This window comes from Dreissena polymorpha, chromosome 1 (genome assembly GCF_020536995.1).
Source record: "Dreissena polymorpha isolate Duluth1 chromosome 1, UMN_Dpol_1.0, whole genome shotgun sequence".
In the NCBI taxonomy this organism is placed as follows: Eukaryota; Metazoa; Mollusca; class Bivalvia; order Myida; family Dreissenidae; genus Dreissena; species Dreissena polymorpha.
In genome coordinates this window covers 152,621,835-152,635,200 of record NC_068355.1, presented here as the reverse complement: position 1 = coordinate 152,635,200, position 13,366 = coordinate 152,621,835, and the positions used below count along the sequence as shown (strand labels likewise).

Here is a 13,366-nt window from a genome sequence, read left to right as displayed (position 1 = left end):
TAAATAGAAAAAACAAATCTCAAAATGAACTCTCTCTGACGAAAATAAAGTTCAAGAATCGGTTATTGTTTTTTTCCAACGGTAATGAAACTTACATTTAACATGATGTTTGAAATAAAAGCTATTTAAATAAATACCTTTTTATTGAAATCCCCTGAATTTAACGTTATTTTAATAAAGTTGTATGAACCTAGGGAAGGAAAACTGTTACAGAGTAACACTAATCATTATTAAATGTTTCATTAAATCCAATTTTGTTAAATCTGAAATCGGTGATAAAATTTCACGTTGCGTGACACATAACAATTAATGCAGTAAAAATGGATTTTTTAACAAGAACACATGCTTATTAAATAAAGTAATTATGATGTACCAGTATATCACATTGCCATAAAGCAGCATAAAAATCTGTCTTTTAATGCACTAGTTGAAATTATTACGAAAACTTGTTTAAAAAAGTTATTTGAAATAAAGCACCACTTACCGTCATTTAAATCCGTAAAAGTTAAAAGGTGAAACCCCCCAAAAATCACGCGATACTGCACCCTGAACTGGTAATTGCCTGGTCATTGCCTGTGCAATTTAACCGCACATCGTATTTCACTAACGGCAATAGGCTGGTAAAGTTCATTAAACCATGTTGTATGCAAAAATATTCTGCCTCTCCGTTGTTACAAGTACACAAATCATTACTTAAATTAAAGTTCATTTGGTTTACATGTTTTCAGATGTTCAATTTCTTTCATTTTTCATGTAGCTGTAATTTTTGCTTTTTTTATAAAGACAAGACAAATATTTATTTAGTTTACATCTTCTAAACACTAGATATTTCAGATTCATTTATGTTACAGAGATAAACTTAGTAATACTATAAACATAACTAGCATCGTATACGATTACGAATATACTAGGTAAAATACAATTATAAATAGAGGTTAATTATTTGAAGTTATGTAACACCATTAGAAATATTATCTCTTAAAATCAGAGCATCTTTTGCAAATTTGGCTAGTTTAAATGTATTCGTTGTATGTAGCAATTAGTGGAATATATAAACAGAAGGCATCATAGAATAACATTTCTTTAGGTTATTTCTTCTAATATCAATGTACAAAGGACATTTACAAACAAAATGAAACTCAACACGATGTCTAATTCGTTACAACAAAGGCAATAAAGTTCGTTTCGTGGTATATTTTGACCAGCATATCTTCTAGTTTAAACTCTAAGTAGCAGACTCGAAGTTCGAGGCCTTAACACGTAGTATCTTAGTGATTTAGGTAATAAATCTAATTTTCGCAAACAAACAGACTTAAACCCAGGATATATATCTAAAATAGAGATATTTTCAACAGATCGAAAACACTCTTGTCGATATTTATCAATAACAAGATTTTTTAAATGTGGTATAAATATTTTAAAATCGACAGAGCTTGGATTATTAAACACGTATGACAAACCGTAGGTGTCTAACATTTTTTTATATATTAGATACCCAATTAGAAAGGCCGTTTTGGCAATCATTTAATGCTGGTATATAAATTGACTTTAAAATTGATCAGTTTGAATAAGTTTAAACCAGTATTTAACCATCTTAATATATCTATTCATAAATAGTGGGTATCTTCCTAACTCGCCGTATACTACAGCATTACAAACATTTTGCTTAACGTTTAACAATAGGGATATAAGAAATAACCTAAAGAAATGTTATTCTATGATGCCTTCTGTTTATATATTCCACTAATTGCTACAAACAACGAATACATTTAAACTAGCCAAATATGCAAAAGATGCTCTGATTTTAAGAGATAATATTGTTTTTAACAATCGTTTACAGAACTTTAGTATTCCCTTTAAAATTCCATTTACCCCATATCTCACATGCGTAATTCAGTATAAATCCAACACAAGCATCGAATAGCTGACATTGTGTTTTTGGTTTCAAGTCGAACGCTTTACATTTGGTAAATCATATATTCATTGTTTAAAGTGCTTTTCAACATAAATATGATTGATTTAACGATTTAACGAGTATGACCATATCATCGGCGAAAAGTCACATTATTAATACAATTTCATTAATACTTAGACCGGAAGAGGGGTCATTCTGTAAAAACAATTTTTAGTCTTCTACAAATAGGGAAAACAACAAACGGGACATAACTTCATCTTGCCGTAAACCTACAGCATAGTTAAAATATTCCGAGTATGATGAACAAAGCTTAACACATGACTTAACATATTCATACATATTGTTTATTATTCTAAGTAATTTACCATCTATGCCGGCTTTGTATATTTTAAGCCATAATGCATTTCGATAAACAGTATCAAAGAATTTCATCATGTCAACGTATATATCATTAATTCTTTTATTTTCATTTACATGTTTTTGAACCAAGGACATTAGGATGTATATAGCGTCAATTGTTGAGCGCCATTTTCTGAATAAAAAAAAGATTGACGTCGCATTCACAGTACTCTATTTTCGTTATTTTGGTATGAATTGAAAAGGTTCAGTGATTGCAAATACAATTCGCGCGCAGAGTAACAGTCATCATGAAGCCAATCTGCATTTTTTAAACAGTAATTTTTGGATAAAAGAGGCTTTTTATTTACAAAATAGAACTAGAAAACAATGATAAGCCACGGATCTAAAAATTTCTGAAACCGTTTCATTAACAGTCTCTATATGATATATCTATATTTTGTCGTGGTAAGCATCCAGTAAAGCCTGGCGGAAGCGGTCCGTGTTTTCATCGCTCCACTTGCATTTAATTTCGTCCAGTGGATAATCGTTCTGATTAGGTTTTGGCCACTCCATTTCATGGAAAATATCAAGTTTAACGTTTTACCAATCATTGTAATCGTGAAATAACCGGTTAACTAAACAATTTCAAAATGATAAAGCGCTCTTACAAAAATGTTATACTTTTTGCACATGTATGTCTTTTAAGAGCGAATTTATGGATTCTCAGGTTATTTACATAAGCGGCCATATCATGTTCGTGATATAAATGCATTTCGAATAATTCATTTAGTTGAAACGATTTGCACACGTACGTTTGGTTTTGTATTTAATAATCCAACGAGAAAGAATGAAACCAGAAGTTATCAAATTAAAAATATTAATTTTTGCGGCGAAGCATTTGCGTAGTATCGCTGACAACAGTACTTATATCTTCAAGCCACAGCAAAGATACCGAGTTTTTTAGTTTTCAGTGCGTAGTTTTATAAGAATTTTAACATATGAGCCACGCTCTTTGAACGTTTTTTTATGCATGTGCATAAATTGTCGTCCCAGATAAGCCCGTGCAATGCGCATAAGCTAATCAGAGACGACACGTTAACCTGGTTAACTTGCTGCATCCTTAATTTATCAGATTATATATTTTTTCAGATAACATCGATGGTTCTATTTTGTTGTCTTGTATCACTGACGTACTGCACACCAACAAACTATGAAAGGGACACTCGGTCGTTTAGAGGGTCGGACACACAGGGCATCACATCCAGATCAAAGTCTAAAGTTATGCAGCATTTAGCACAAATTGAAAGCGTGGAACGTTACTATCAACAACTATTTTTACGTGGATATTTATCGGAAGACGCGGTGGTTACTTTAGGTAAGCATAAATCCATAGTGTATGCGTTCTGTTTCATAATTGAATTAGGACATTTCAAAAGCACTATTTTTTTAAACAATATGAGCCAATATAAGCCTGTGCAGTCCGCACAAGCTTATCAGGGACGACAATTTCCGCCTAAACTGGATTTTTGCAAAGAAGAGACTTTCTTTAAACAGAAAATATCATAAAAGCGGAAAGTGTCGTCCTTGCTTAGAATGTGGGACGACTCTTTACGCACATTCATAAAACCACCTTTTCACAGAGCACGGCTTATTTTTCCTGCATAAGTATACGCTGTTAAATTGATCTTAATGTATTGATAACAGTAAAAATCTCTTTTTTGTTAGATTAATTTTATGACTACTGGACTTTTGTATACAGTTCATGGTAAACAAAGCAAGCACAGCAGAACAATTATGTCGTTTTCTGCATATTAACCGTTCTTTGTAAGTTATATCATGCCATATGTTTGGTAATATATAACTGTTTGATTTTTTTAAGTTATATAAACAAATAAGATTATGTTTCTTTAACGATGGTTTCATTTAAGTCTAAACTGAACAAAATATAAAATAGTTTCTGACTGTTGAATGGTTTGTGGATTTGTACCGTAAATGTCCTTTCTATTTCAGACAATATTCAAAGATATATACGGGAGCTTCGAAATTACTTAGAAACTCTCAATTGAAATCTTCTAGATTAAACTAATTACGACGACGATCTGACATCGTTTCCGGACATTATCAAAATACTAGCTACCGACGACTGCTTAGTGCTGTGGACGTTATTTTTAAGTTCTTCGTTTAAAAAATGAACATACTAGTTGTTCATGCGTTCTATCTGCCAGACAATCCTCGAGTCATGTTCTTTATAGAATGCACACATATATGCATATTAAGTTTAATATAGTATTTATTTCCACTGTTATTATGCTCATTGTTATCTATATTTCTATTCGGTTGTATCTGCTTGTTTGATATGAAAGCAAATAAATAAATACAAAATCAATAAATTATCTACTTACAACGTAATTTCGTTTTAAATTTCATCCTGAAATTACCCTCACATGAATCCTATATATTGAAAGATCATATTCACAGATTTACTATTTGTTCATTTCCGATGATTTCAGTATATCTATGCATTAAATGAAGCTTGATTCTGTAAAGTTAATATACGTAAATAAAATAGAAATACCCTGTAAGCAATTCGTGTTTGCAGAATATATCCCGCAAATTATATGCTGAAATTTAAATAGACAAAAACTGCAATTATTTGTTTCAGACACAATTTCACTGAACACCATAATCTTCCCGAGGGAAAAACTTTTAAGGGTTTAGAACTGTAATACCACAAGTTGCTGATATGTTCTTTTTTTTAAATTTTACCTATTGGTATTCTGCATTCAACACCAAAGTTGAATTAAAAAAATACCGGACAATTTATGATTCTCAGACATTCCAAGATGAAAATACCCTCAATCGTTGTTTCCCTTTTTTCATAAAATTTTGTTTCATTTTTTATTCTTATGAACCTAAATATTGAAAAAAACAACAAGCTGCATGTGAAAAAAGCCGTATATTTGTACCTCGAACTATATTGAAACAAAGACTTAAGTATGTTCCCCTTTGAGCGACAGGTGACGCAGATGTTGTTAATTGTCGGGAACGAAACCTTTTTGTTGAGGCTAAGCTGAAAGAAACAACAAACACCTTAGCACTTTTTATATTACACAGTAATCATCTTTCACACCATTAAAATTATATTCACATTTTTAACAAAATGTTTACACAGTTGAAATATTAAAAGTAAAAAAATAAGGATAATACATTTTATTATATTTACATTTGCTATGTTTTTGTTGTTGCAAAGGTTATATACGTCGCGAACTGTGACATCAATTTTAAATTGTAATATCTTACTCTAAATAATTATAAATTACATTGCTTTATATGTTTTTATTAAATGAAACGCCTGCATATATTCCTCAAAAGCCGATTGCAATGTTTTGCTACTGACGTTTGCCATTCTTATACGTACTACTGACGTTTGCCATTCTTATACGTACTACTGACGTTTGCAATTCTTATACGTACTACTGACGTTTGTCATTCTTATACGTACTACTGACGTTTGCCAGTCTTATACGTACTACTGACGTTTGTCATTCTTATACGTACTACTGACGTTTGCCATTCTTATACGTACTACTGACGTTTGCCATTCTTATACGTACTAATGACGTTTGTCATTCTTATACGTACTACTGACGTTTGCCATTCTTATACGTACTACTGACGTTTGCCATTTTTAGCTCATCTATTTTTTGAAAAAATATGAGCTATTGTCATCACCTTGGCGTCGGCGTCGGCGTCGGCGTTGGCGTTGGCGTCGGCGTCCGGTTAAGTTTTGCGTGTAGGTCCACTTTTCTCAGAAAGTATCAATGCTATTGCATTCAAACTTGGTACACTTACTTACTATCATGAGGGGACTGGGCAGGCAAAGTTAGATAACTCTGGCGTGCATTTTGACAGAATTATGTGCCCTTTTTATACTTAAAAAATTGAAAATTTTGGTTAAGTTTTGCGTTTAGTTCCACTTTTCTCAGTAAGTATCAATGCTATTGCATTCAAACTTTGTACACTTACTTACTATCATGAGGGGACTGGGCAGGCAAAGATAGATAACTCTGGCATGCATTTTGACAGAATTGTGTGCCCTTTTTATACTTAGAAAATTGACAATTTTGGTTAAGTTTTGTGTTTACGTCCATTTTATTCCTTAAGCATCAAAGCTATTGCTTTCATACTTGCAACACTTACTAACTATCATAAGGGGACTGTGCAGGCAAAGTAATGTAACTCTGACTGGCATTTTGACAGAATTATGTGCCCTTTTTATACTTAGAAAATTGAAAATTTGATTAAGTTTTGTGTTTAGGTCCACTTTATTCCTACAGTATCAAAGCTATTGCTTTCATACTTGCAAGATTTATGAACTATCATAAGGGGACGGTGCAGGCAAAGTTATGTAACTCTGACTGGCATTTGGACGGAATTATGGGCCCTTTATACTTAGAAAATTGAAAATTTGGTTAAGATTTATGTTTTGGTCCACTTTACCCCTAAAGTATCATAGATATTGCTTTCATACTTGGAACACTCACAAACTATCATAAGGGTACAGTAAAAGGACAAGTTGCATAACTCTGGTTGTCATTGTTACGGAATTATGGCCCTTTTTTGACTTAGTAACTTTTAATATATGGTTAAATTTTGTGTTTCGATCCACTCGAAGTATCAAGGCTATTGCTTTCAAACTTCAAATACTTACATGCTATCATGAGGTTACTGTACCTGGCAACTTGAATTTTACTTTGACCTTTGAATGACCTTGACTCTCAAGGTCAAATTATTAAATTTTGCTAAAATTGCCATAACTTCTTTATTTATGATTAGATTTGATTGATACTTTGATGAAACTACTCTTACCTGACATACCACAATAGACTTCACCCAAACCATCCCCCGTGCCCACCCCCCCCCCCTCCCCCCTCCCCCCCTCCCCCCTCCCCCCCCCCTAATTTTTTTTTTTTTTTTTTTTTTTAAGATCATCTCACAAATGACCACCACACCCTCACACTATACCCCCACCCCACCCACCCCCACCCCCCCCCCCCAATTTTTTTTTTTGATTTTTTTTTTTTTTTTTTTAAGATCATCTCACAAATTATCACCACACCCTCACACTATACCCCCCCATTTTTTTTTAAAACGGTTATGTTTGAAATACCGTCCAACCATCGCACCCAACCCCCCCCCCCCTCCCCTCCGATTTTTTTTTTTTTAAGATCATCTCACAAATTATCACCACACCCTCACACTATACCCCCCCCATTTTTTTTTAAAACGGTTATGTTTGAAATACCGTCCAACCATCGCACCCAAACCCCCCCCCCCTCCGATTTTTTTTTTTTTTTTCGCTTTTTTGAAAGATAATGTAATAAATGTCCACAACCCCACACTATACACCCCCTCTTCACTCCACTCCTCCCTCCTTTGTGATTGAAAATGAGAGTCCCTTCACCTTTAAAAAGAAAATAGATGAGCGGTCTGCACCCGCAAGGCGGTGCTCTTGTTATACGTACTACTGACGTTTGTCATTCTTTTACGTACTACTGACGTTTGCCATTCTTATACGTACTTCTGACGTTTGCCATATAAATTTGTTTTTACTCATTATATTTAAACCGGTATCCGGTACAAATTTTCTTTTGTTTCTGCATATGTTCGTCTGGTAATGCATAGACAGCTCTGTGATCGTATTGATTTTTGTGAACGCCGACTCTTTGTAATTTTGCTACTGACGTTCGCTTCAAAAATGGCAATGTGTGTCGAAGTGTTCTCTTATACCACTGCAACACACACAACGCGTGATATACCGATTACAAGCGTTATGAATGCCTTATTGCATGCACTAGGACGTACGAAAGCCAATGGACAATCAGCAAAGATATTGAAAAACAAACTACCTGATGCGTCTGTTTTCCTTCATAAAACACCTACTAACGTTGAATTTTGGGGTCACGTGACAGTTTTTGTTCATTCCCAGTGAAGACTATTGGTAAATAAGTTGTACATAAATGCATTCTACAAAATATAAAAAATAACTACGCATGTGCTGTTATATCAGACAACCAGAAAAAGACCACTTTCTATTTTTAAGTTATTAAAAAATAACGGCGTAAAAATTACAAACTTTGAGAATATATATTTTCTATGACATATCTTTGATCGAAAAATACAAACATATTTTAGTTTCAACTCACACATTTGCAGCTTCATTTTACAAGAGCACCCCCACGATTGAACAAATGAACATGTTATAACCATTCTCCAGTTAGGATTTAAACGTATGAAACATATCGTATTTGTATGTAATTGTCATATACTGCTTAGAAGTATTACTGACATGCCCAAAGACATGTCATGTTTAAAGACAGCCATTGGACATATTATATGTCATATTTATAAGTTCATATTTTGAACCTAAGTATTAATATTGAGAGTTGCATGTTTTACAGATAGTTTATTTGTACAAAAGTATGTATAATTACGAGGGAATGTTGACTGTATAATATTAGCTCATGACCTTACAAACAATATGCTCACATGGTCCCGGCAAAAAAAACAGGAACGAATTACTCGTCTTAACATTGGAATTTAAAACACGATTTATACAATGTATAGTTCAGAGAGAAAACATTGACTTTGATGAAACAGCTACCCGCTTTCCGCTATTCACAAGCTTTTGACACTAGGTCTGCAATAAATAGGTCTTTTTATCTATGGCGTGTAATTGGGTCACACGACCGTAATACACATGCCAAATTTTGTTGTTTGGACAAAGAAGACTGACCGCTGGCTGCATACGAGAGAATAGAGCTTAACAAGGACTTTTAAATAGCAGAAATGAACGGGCGGACCTGAACTGGCCACATACGGCAGGTTGGCCGCTTAGCTCATGTGGCCGCGCCCTCAGGTTCGACTGTAAAATATTGACTTCTCATTTTGTGAAATCAATTTGAATGGCATATTATGTGTTTATTTAAAGCGAATCCTCCGCCTATAGAACATATAAATATTTTTTAAAACCCATGCATATACGAATTTCTATTTTGTTAAGATTTTTACCAAAGTAAAGACATTTTACGATCATACTCGGAAACCGTTCGGGATTATTGAAATCTACGAAATATGACGATATAACACGAAGTTGATTATTGCTTAATACGATTTTATTAAATGTAAAACGCATAAGTGTGGCAAATCTAAATCTAAATGTCATGAAATAATGACACTTAGTAGAGGTTAAATATAAATTGTATTTGCATGTATAGGATCTGGCACGAGCTGTCATATTATACCATATTTTATTAAACAAGTTCAGAAATTTTGTTCGTAAGCGAGCCTTTGGCGAGCTTACTAACGAATTTCCTGGACGAGTTTAATAGAATATGGTTTGATATGACAACTAGTGTCAGATCTTTTTTATCACATGATTTTAAATGAGCAAATTAAGTAAATTGTTACGCGAACAGAATTATAAATCCCGCATGTTGTTTACATTTCGTGACGTCATTTGACGTTGCAACGTCATTTCAGCAAAAATACAAAACGCGATTGGTCAATAAACGAAAACTAAGCCAATGAAAACGCTTAAAAAGTATATTACATGTGTAATATAAAAATATATGTAAGGGTTATATTACAAGGGAAACAGGGTATGGCATGTGATAAAATAATTTATCTATTTGTTACGATTGTTATCAAATTATAATTGTTCAACGAACATACTCAAAAACCGTTCGTGGCTACTAAAATCTCCGAAATAAGACGTCAATTGTAGTGTTAACTACTAAAGATATTTCGCTTTGTAAGTCTTTAAAAAAATATTTAATCCTTACGTAGGATGGTACCAGTCTTTACCCCAATCGCAAGATAAAGGACACAACGTAGAGGGTCAATAAACAACTTATTTGCAAACTATAACGTACATGTATGGGCCTTGTTCAGACACAAATATTATTTAAATTCGGTGCATATATGAAACAATATAACATTAGCTTAGTAAATCTATTTACCGGCAGTATTGCTTTGGTAACCAAGAAAATAACATCTCAAATTAATAATTTCCTGGGTATAATTGTTATGCGATATATTTTAAAACGTGAACATATAAAACGGTCTTTCACTTACAACGCAATACGCATTCTGAAGGCGGGAACATCTTTTCGGGAGTTGAGAACGTTCTATCCGCGATGATAAAGCACGGAGGGGTAACTTCAGCAGCATGACGGCCCTATGATAAAAGATCTGGGAGGAGATGATCTGGTCCAATGAGAGAAACAATTCTCTGGTCATCCCCGTAAAAGGGCAACCTCAAGTTATTAAAAAATTATCGCATCAGCCTCGGTTGGAAAGTAAGGCCCGGGAACAGCAGTCTGTATTCATAGCTTTGCGTATCAAACTGGATTAGATCTTCAACTGCAGAGAATTAAACACACATATAAATCGTATAATCTCCCTTTAAAGCGAGATTATACGATTGTTATTGTTGTATGTGTAAAATTGTAATATATTGATAAAAATATGTTACGATAACACAAAATGGGCAAGAAAAAGTATACATTTAGACAAATTTCATCAAATGTAGAAAAGACAAATTAGCGCCCGAGCCGATTGTGACGAAGATATTGTGTACATATTTTCCTACAATAACCGAAGCATTCGTATTATTATCAGGATCGGAGTTAGTGTTCGTGTGTCGTATGAATAGATATCGTTGCGGGAAATTAAAATGCTCCGTAAAACAAAATAGTGTGTCTTTGTGTCGTACAAAGAATCGGCACTAAAACTGAACTTAGATTCACATCGTACATGCATGATATACATGCTGGCGAATCGGACTGTACAGACATTGTCGATTTCAGAATTAAATATCTCCCTCATTTCGCATTTTTCGACACACGTTCTTCTTTTATTTGACTTAGAAATACAGAAATACATGTATAATACGTATTTTATATAAATTCATAAATATTTGACAAAATCGTATAATCTCTCTGGAAACGTGTGGTACGAAACCCAGTGTCTTTACTGTAATAAAGAGTTTCCCGAGTTTAACCGAATATATCCGGGTTTACCTTGAACGTAATCTTCTTAAGGTAGCGCACCTCTAATGGGCACATATCCAAATATAATCTAATTAATTATTTTCTTAATCAGCATCATTTCACTGAACTACATGCAAATTTGTAGGTAGGCTTTCAATGCTTTTTAAAAAAATATACCGATTTTTTCAAAAACACCCCCACGCTCGGCTTTTGTCCAGTTTATTTTCACCCCTGGGGTATATAAAAGTTCCATAATTCATTCAAATTTCCAAATATGGGCATGCAGTTGGTGTGTACAGATGCTGTAAAGGTGTTTAAAGTTTAAACAAGATGAAATAAGTATTCTTTTACAGACATTTATTTTTTACAATTTTTTATCTATGGAAGAGCGCCATGAAATGTAAGTGATTTCAGCCAAGTAAAAATTGGGTCGGTTAAAAACAAAGTGTCATAAAATTCAAAATAGTATCATTTAAGTCATATTTTAAACTTAGTTTTTATAGAAACACTATATACAGCAAAAATACCAAGAAATAGACAGATTTACCGTTTACTTTTTGAAATAAAAATAAAAATGCAACATGCATGGTTCGTATTTTCAACAGTAAATCACCCAATTTCGCCATAACGTTGTTTTAATTTTAATAATTGAAGAATGTGCATAAAAATTGCAACATATTTAACAATAAATATAGCTTATATGCCATATTAAATCAAATTACGTTAGAAAATAAATAAAACGCGTCGCAAAAAAGTATACGTCGTCGTCAGGATTCGAACCTGCGCGGGAATATCCCAAAAGATTTCTAGTCTATCGCCTTAACCACTAGGCTACGGCACCTAATAGTAGGCTCTTCAACCTTCGGAGAAATCGCGGGAAATCATTAGAGGTGCGCTACCTTAAATAATCGATATAATCTACCAATCTCTTGCACGACGGTTACATTACATTCACCTCAATCTGAACGCATCGGACAGTGGGCTACACCACACCGTCTCTCTGATGTACGAAGGCGCAATCGCACATTCTCGGCCCTTTCCGTCAAACATCGGATAAGTACCTCGAAGGAGATAGTATGAATACACATTTCGGAAGCGGTATTGCGGTCTACCTACGCGGGCCTACGCGAATCAAAATTATAGTAAAAACAAACAAGGCCGGTTTTGCGAGTTGTTTACATTTTGCAAAGATGAAAATGGGGATTTTCTATGCTCTGAAGCCAGAGCAAGTACAAACTCTACAGGAATTATGGACGCCATCGTTGTTATTGTTTTTGTTGTTGAAACATTGTTAGAATGGTATCACGTGGGCGGACAACTTTCAACCCGTATTTCTCCCGAGTCCGATTATGATAATCTGCGAGGGGTACCGAATGACGAAGGCGCTGTAGAGCGGCCGTCATATTGGATTTGGAACTACTTTTGAAAACAAGATGGCTGCCCGACGGTTTCAAACCTGACGTAAAGAAGAAAAATTAAAATGTGTTGTTTGTAGCTCGTCTGTTTCAAGATTACATTCTTTATATAATATTAATTGTAAATCTGTGAATTCACACAACATAATTACACTTGTTTAAATGGAAAGTTTCCAGTATTGACATTGAGTACTCCTAGTCCAATAGTATTAATTATCAATGATGACTTCATGTAGTCAATATAAATTGCCGCAATAGTCTTTTGATGATTTTTGTTTTGGCAGACTCTTGGCTCAGATTTATTCTGAACGTGAATAATTTCAGCTATCCTATAAATATGAGGTCGATACATGTATACATCGGTAGATTACGTTTAATTATTTGGACTATGACATGAAGTTAATTTTACATTTTCACGTTTTGGTAAATTGAGAAAATTTTAAAACAATGTTTCAGATTCGCATATTTTGGTTTTAGTTATAATATTTGCAAGGAAACAGTAATACTGAACATTAACCATGCTCTAAAATAGCCATTATATGCATCTTTTGACGATTTAAAAGCCTGAAAATTAAACAGGGTTGCAACACGAAACGATTGAATACTTTGGAGAAATCTGTTGTTGTCCTTATATTTTGTGAAGC

At 33.7% G+C, this 13,366-nt stretch overlaps 1 long non-coding RNA gene across 1 annotated transcript; it reads right to left on the bottom strand.

The window, feature by feature from the left end:
• Positions 1-5,220: 5,220 nt before the first annotated feature.
• LOC127856537 (uncharacterized) lies at positions 5,221-12,265 on the bottom strand. The gene is made up of 4 exons (XR_008038106.1): positions 12,207-12,265; positions 11,338-11,352; positions 10,391-10,678; positions 5,221-5,324 (listed from the first exon to the last, which is right to left on the bottom strand). It is a non-coding gene; the product is annotated as an uncharacterized LOC127856537 (long non-coding RNA).
• Between the last annotated feature and the right edge of the window lie 1,101 nt (positions 12,266-13,366).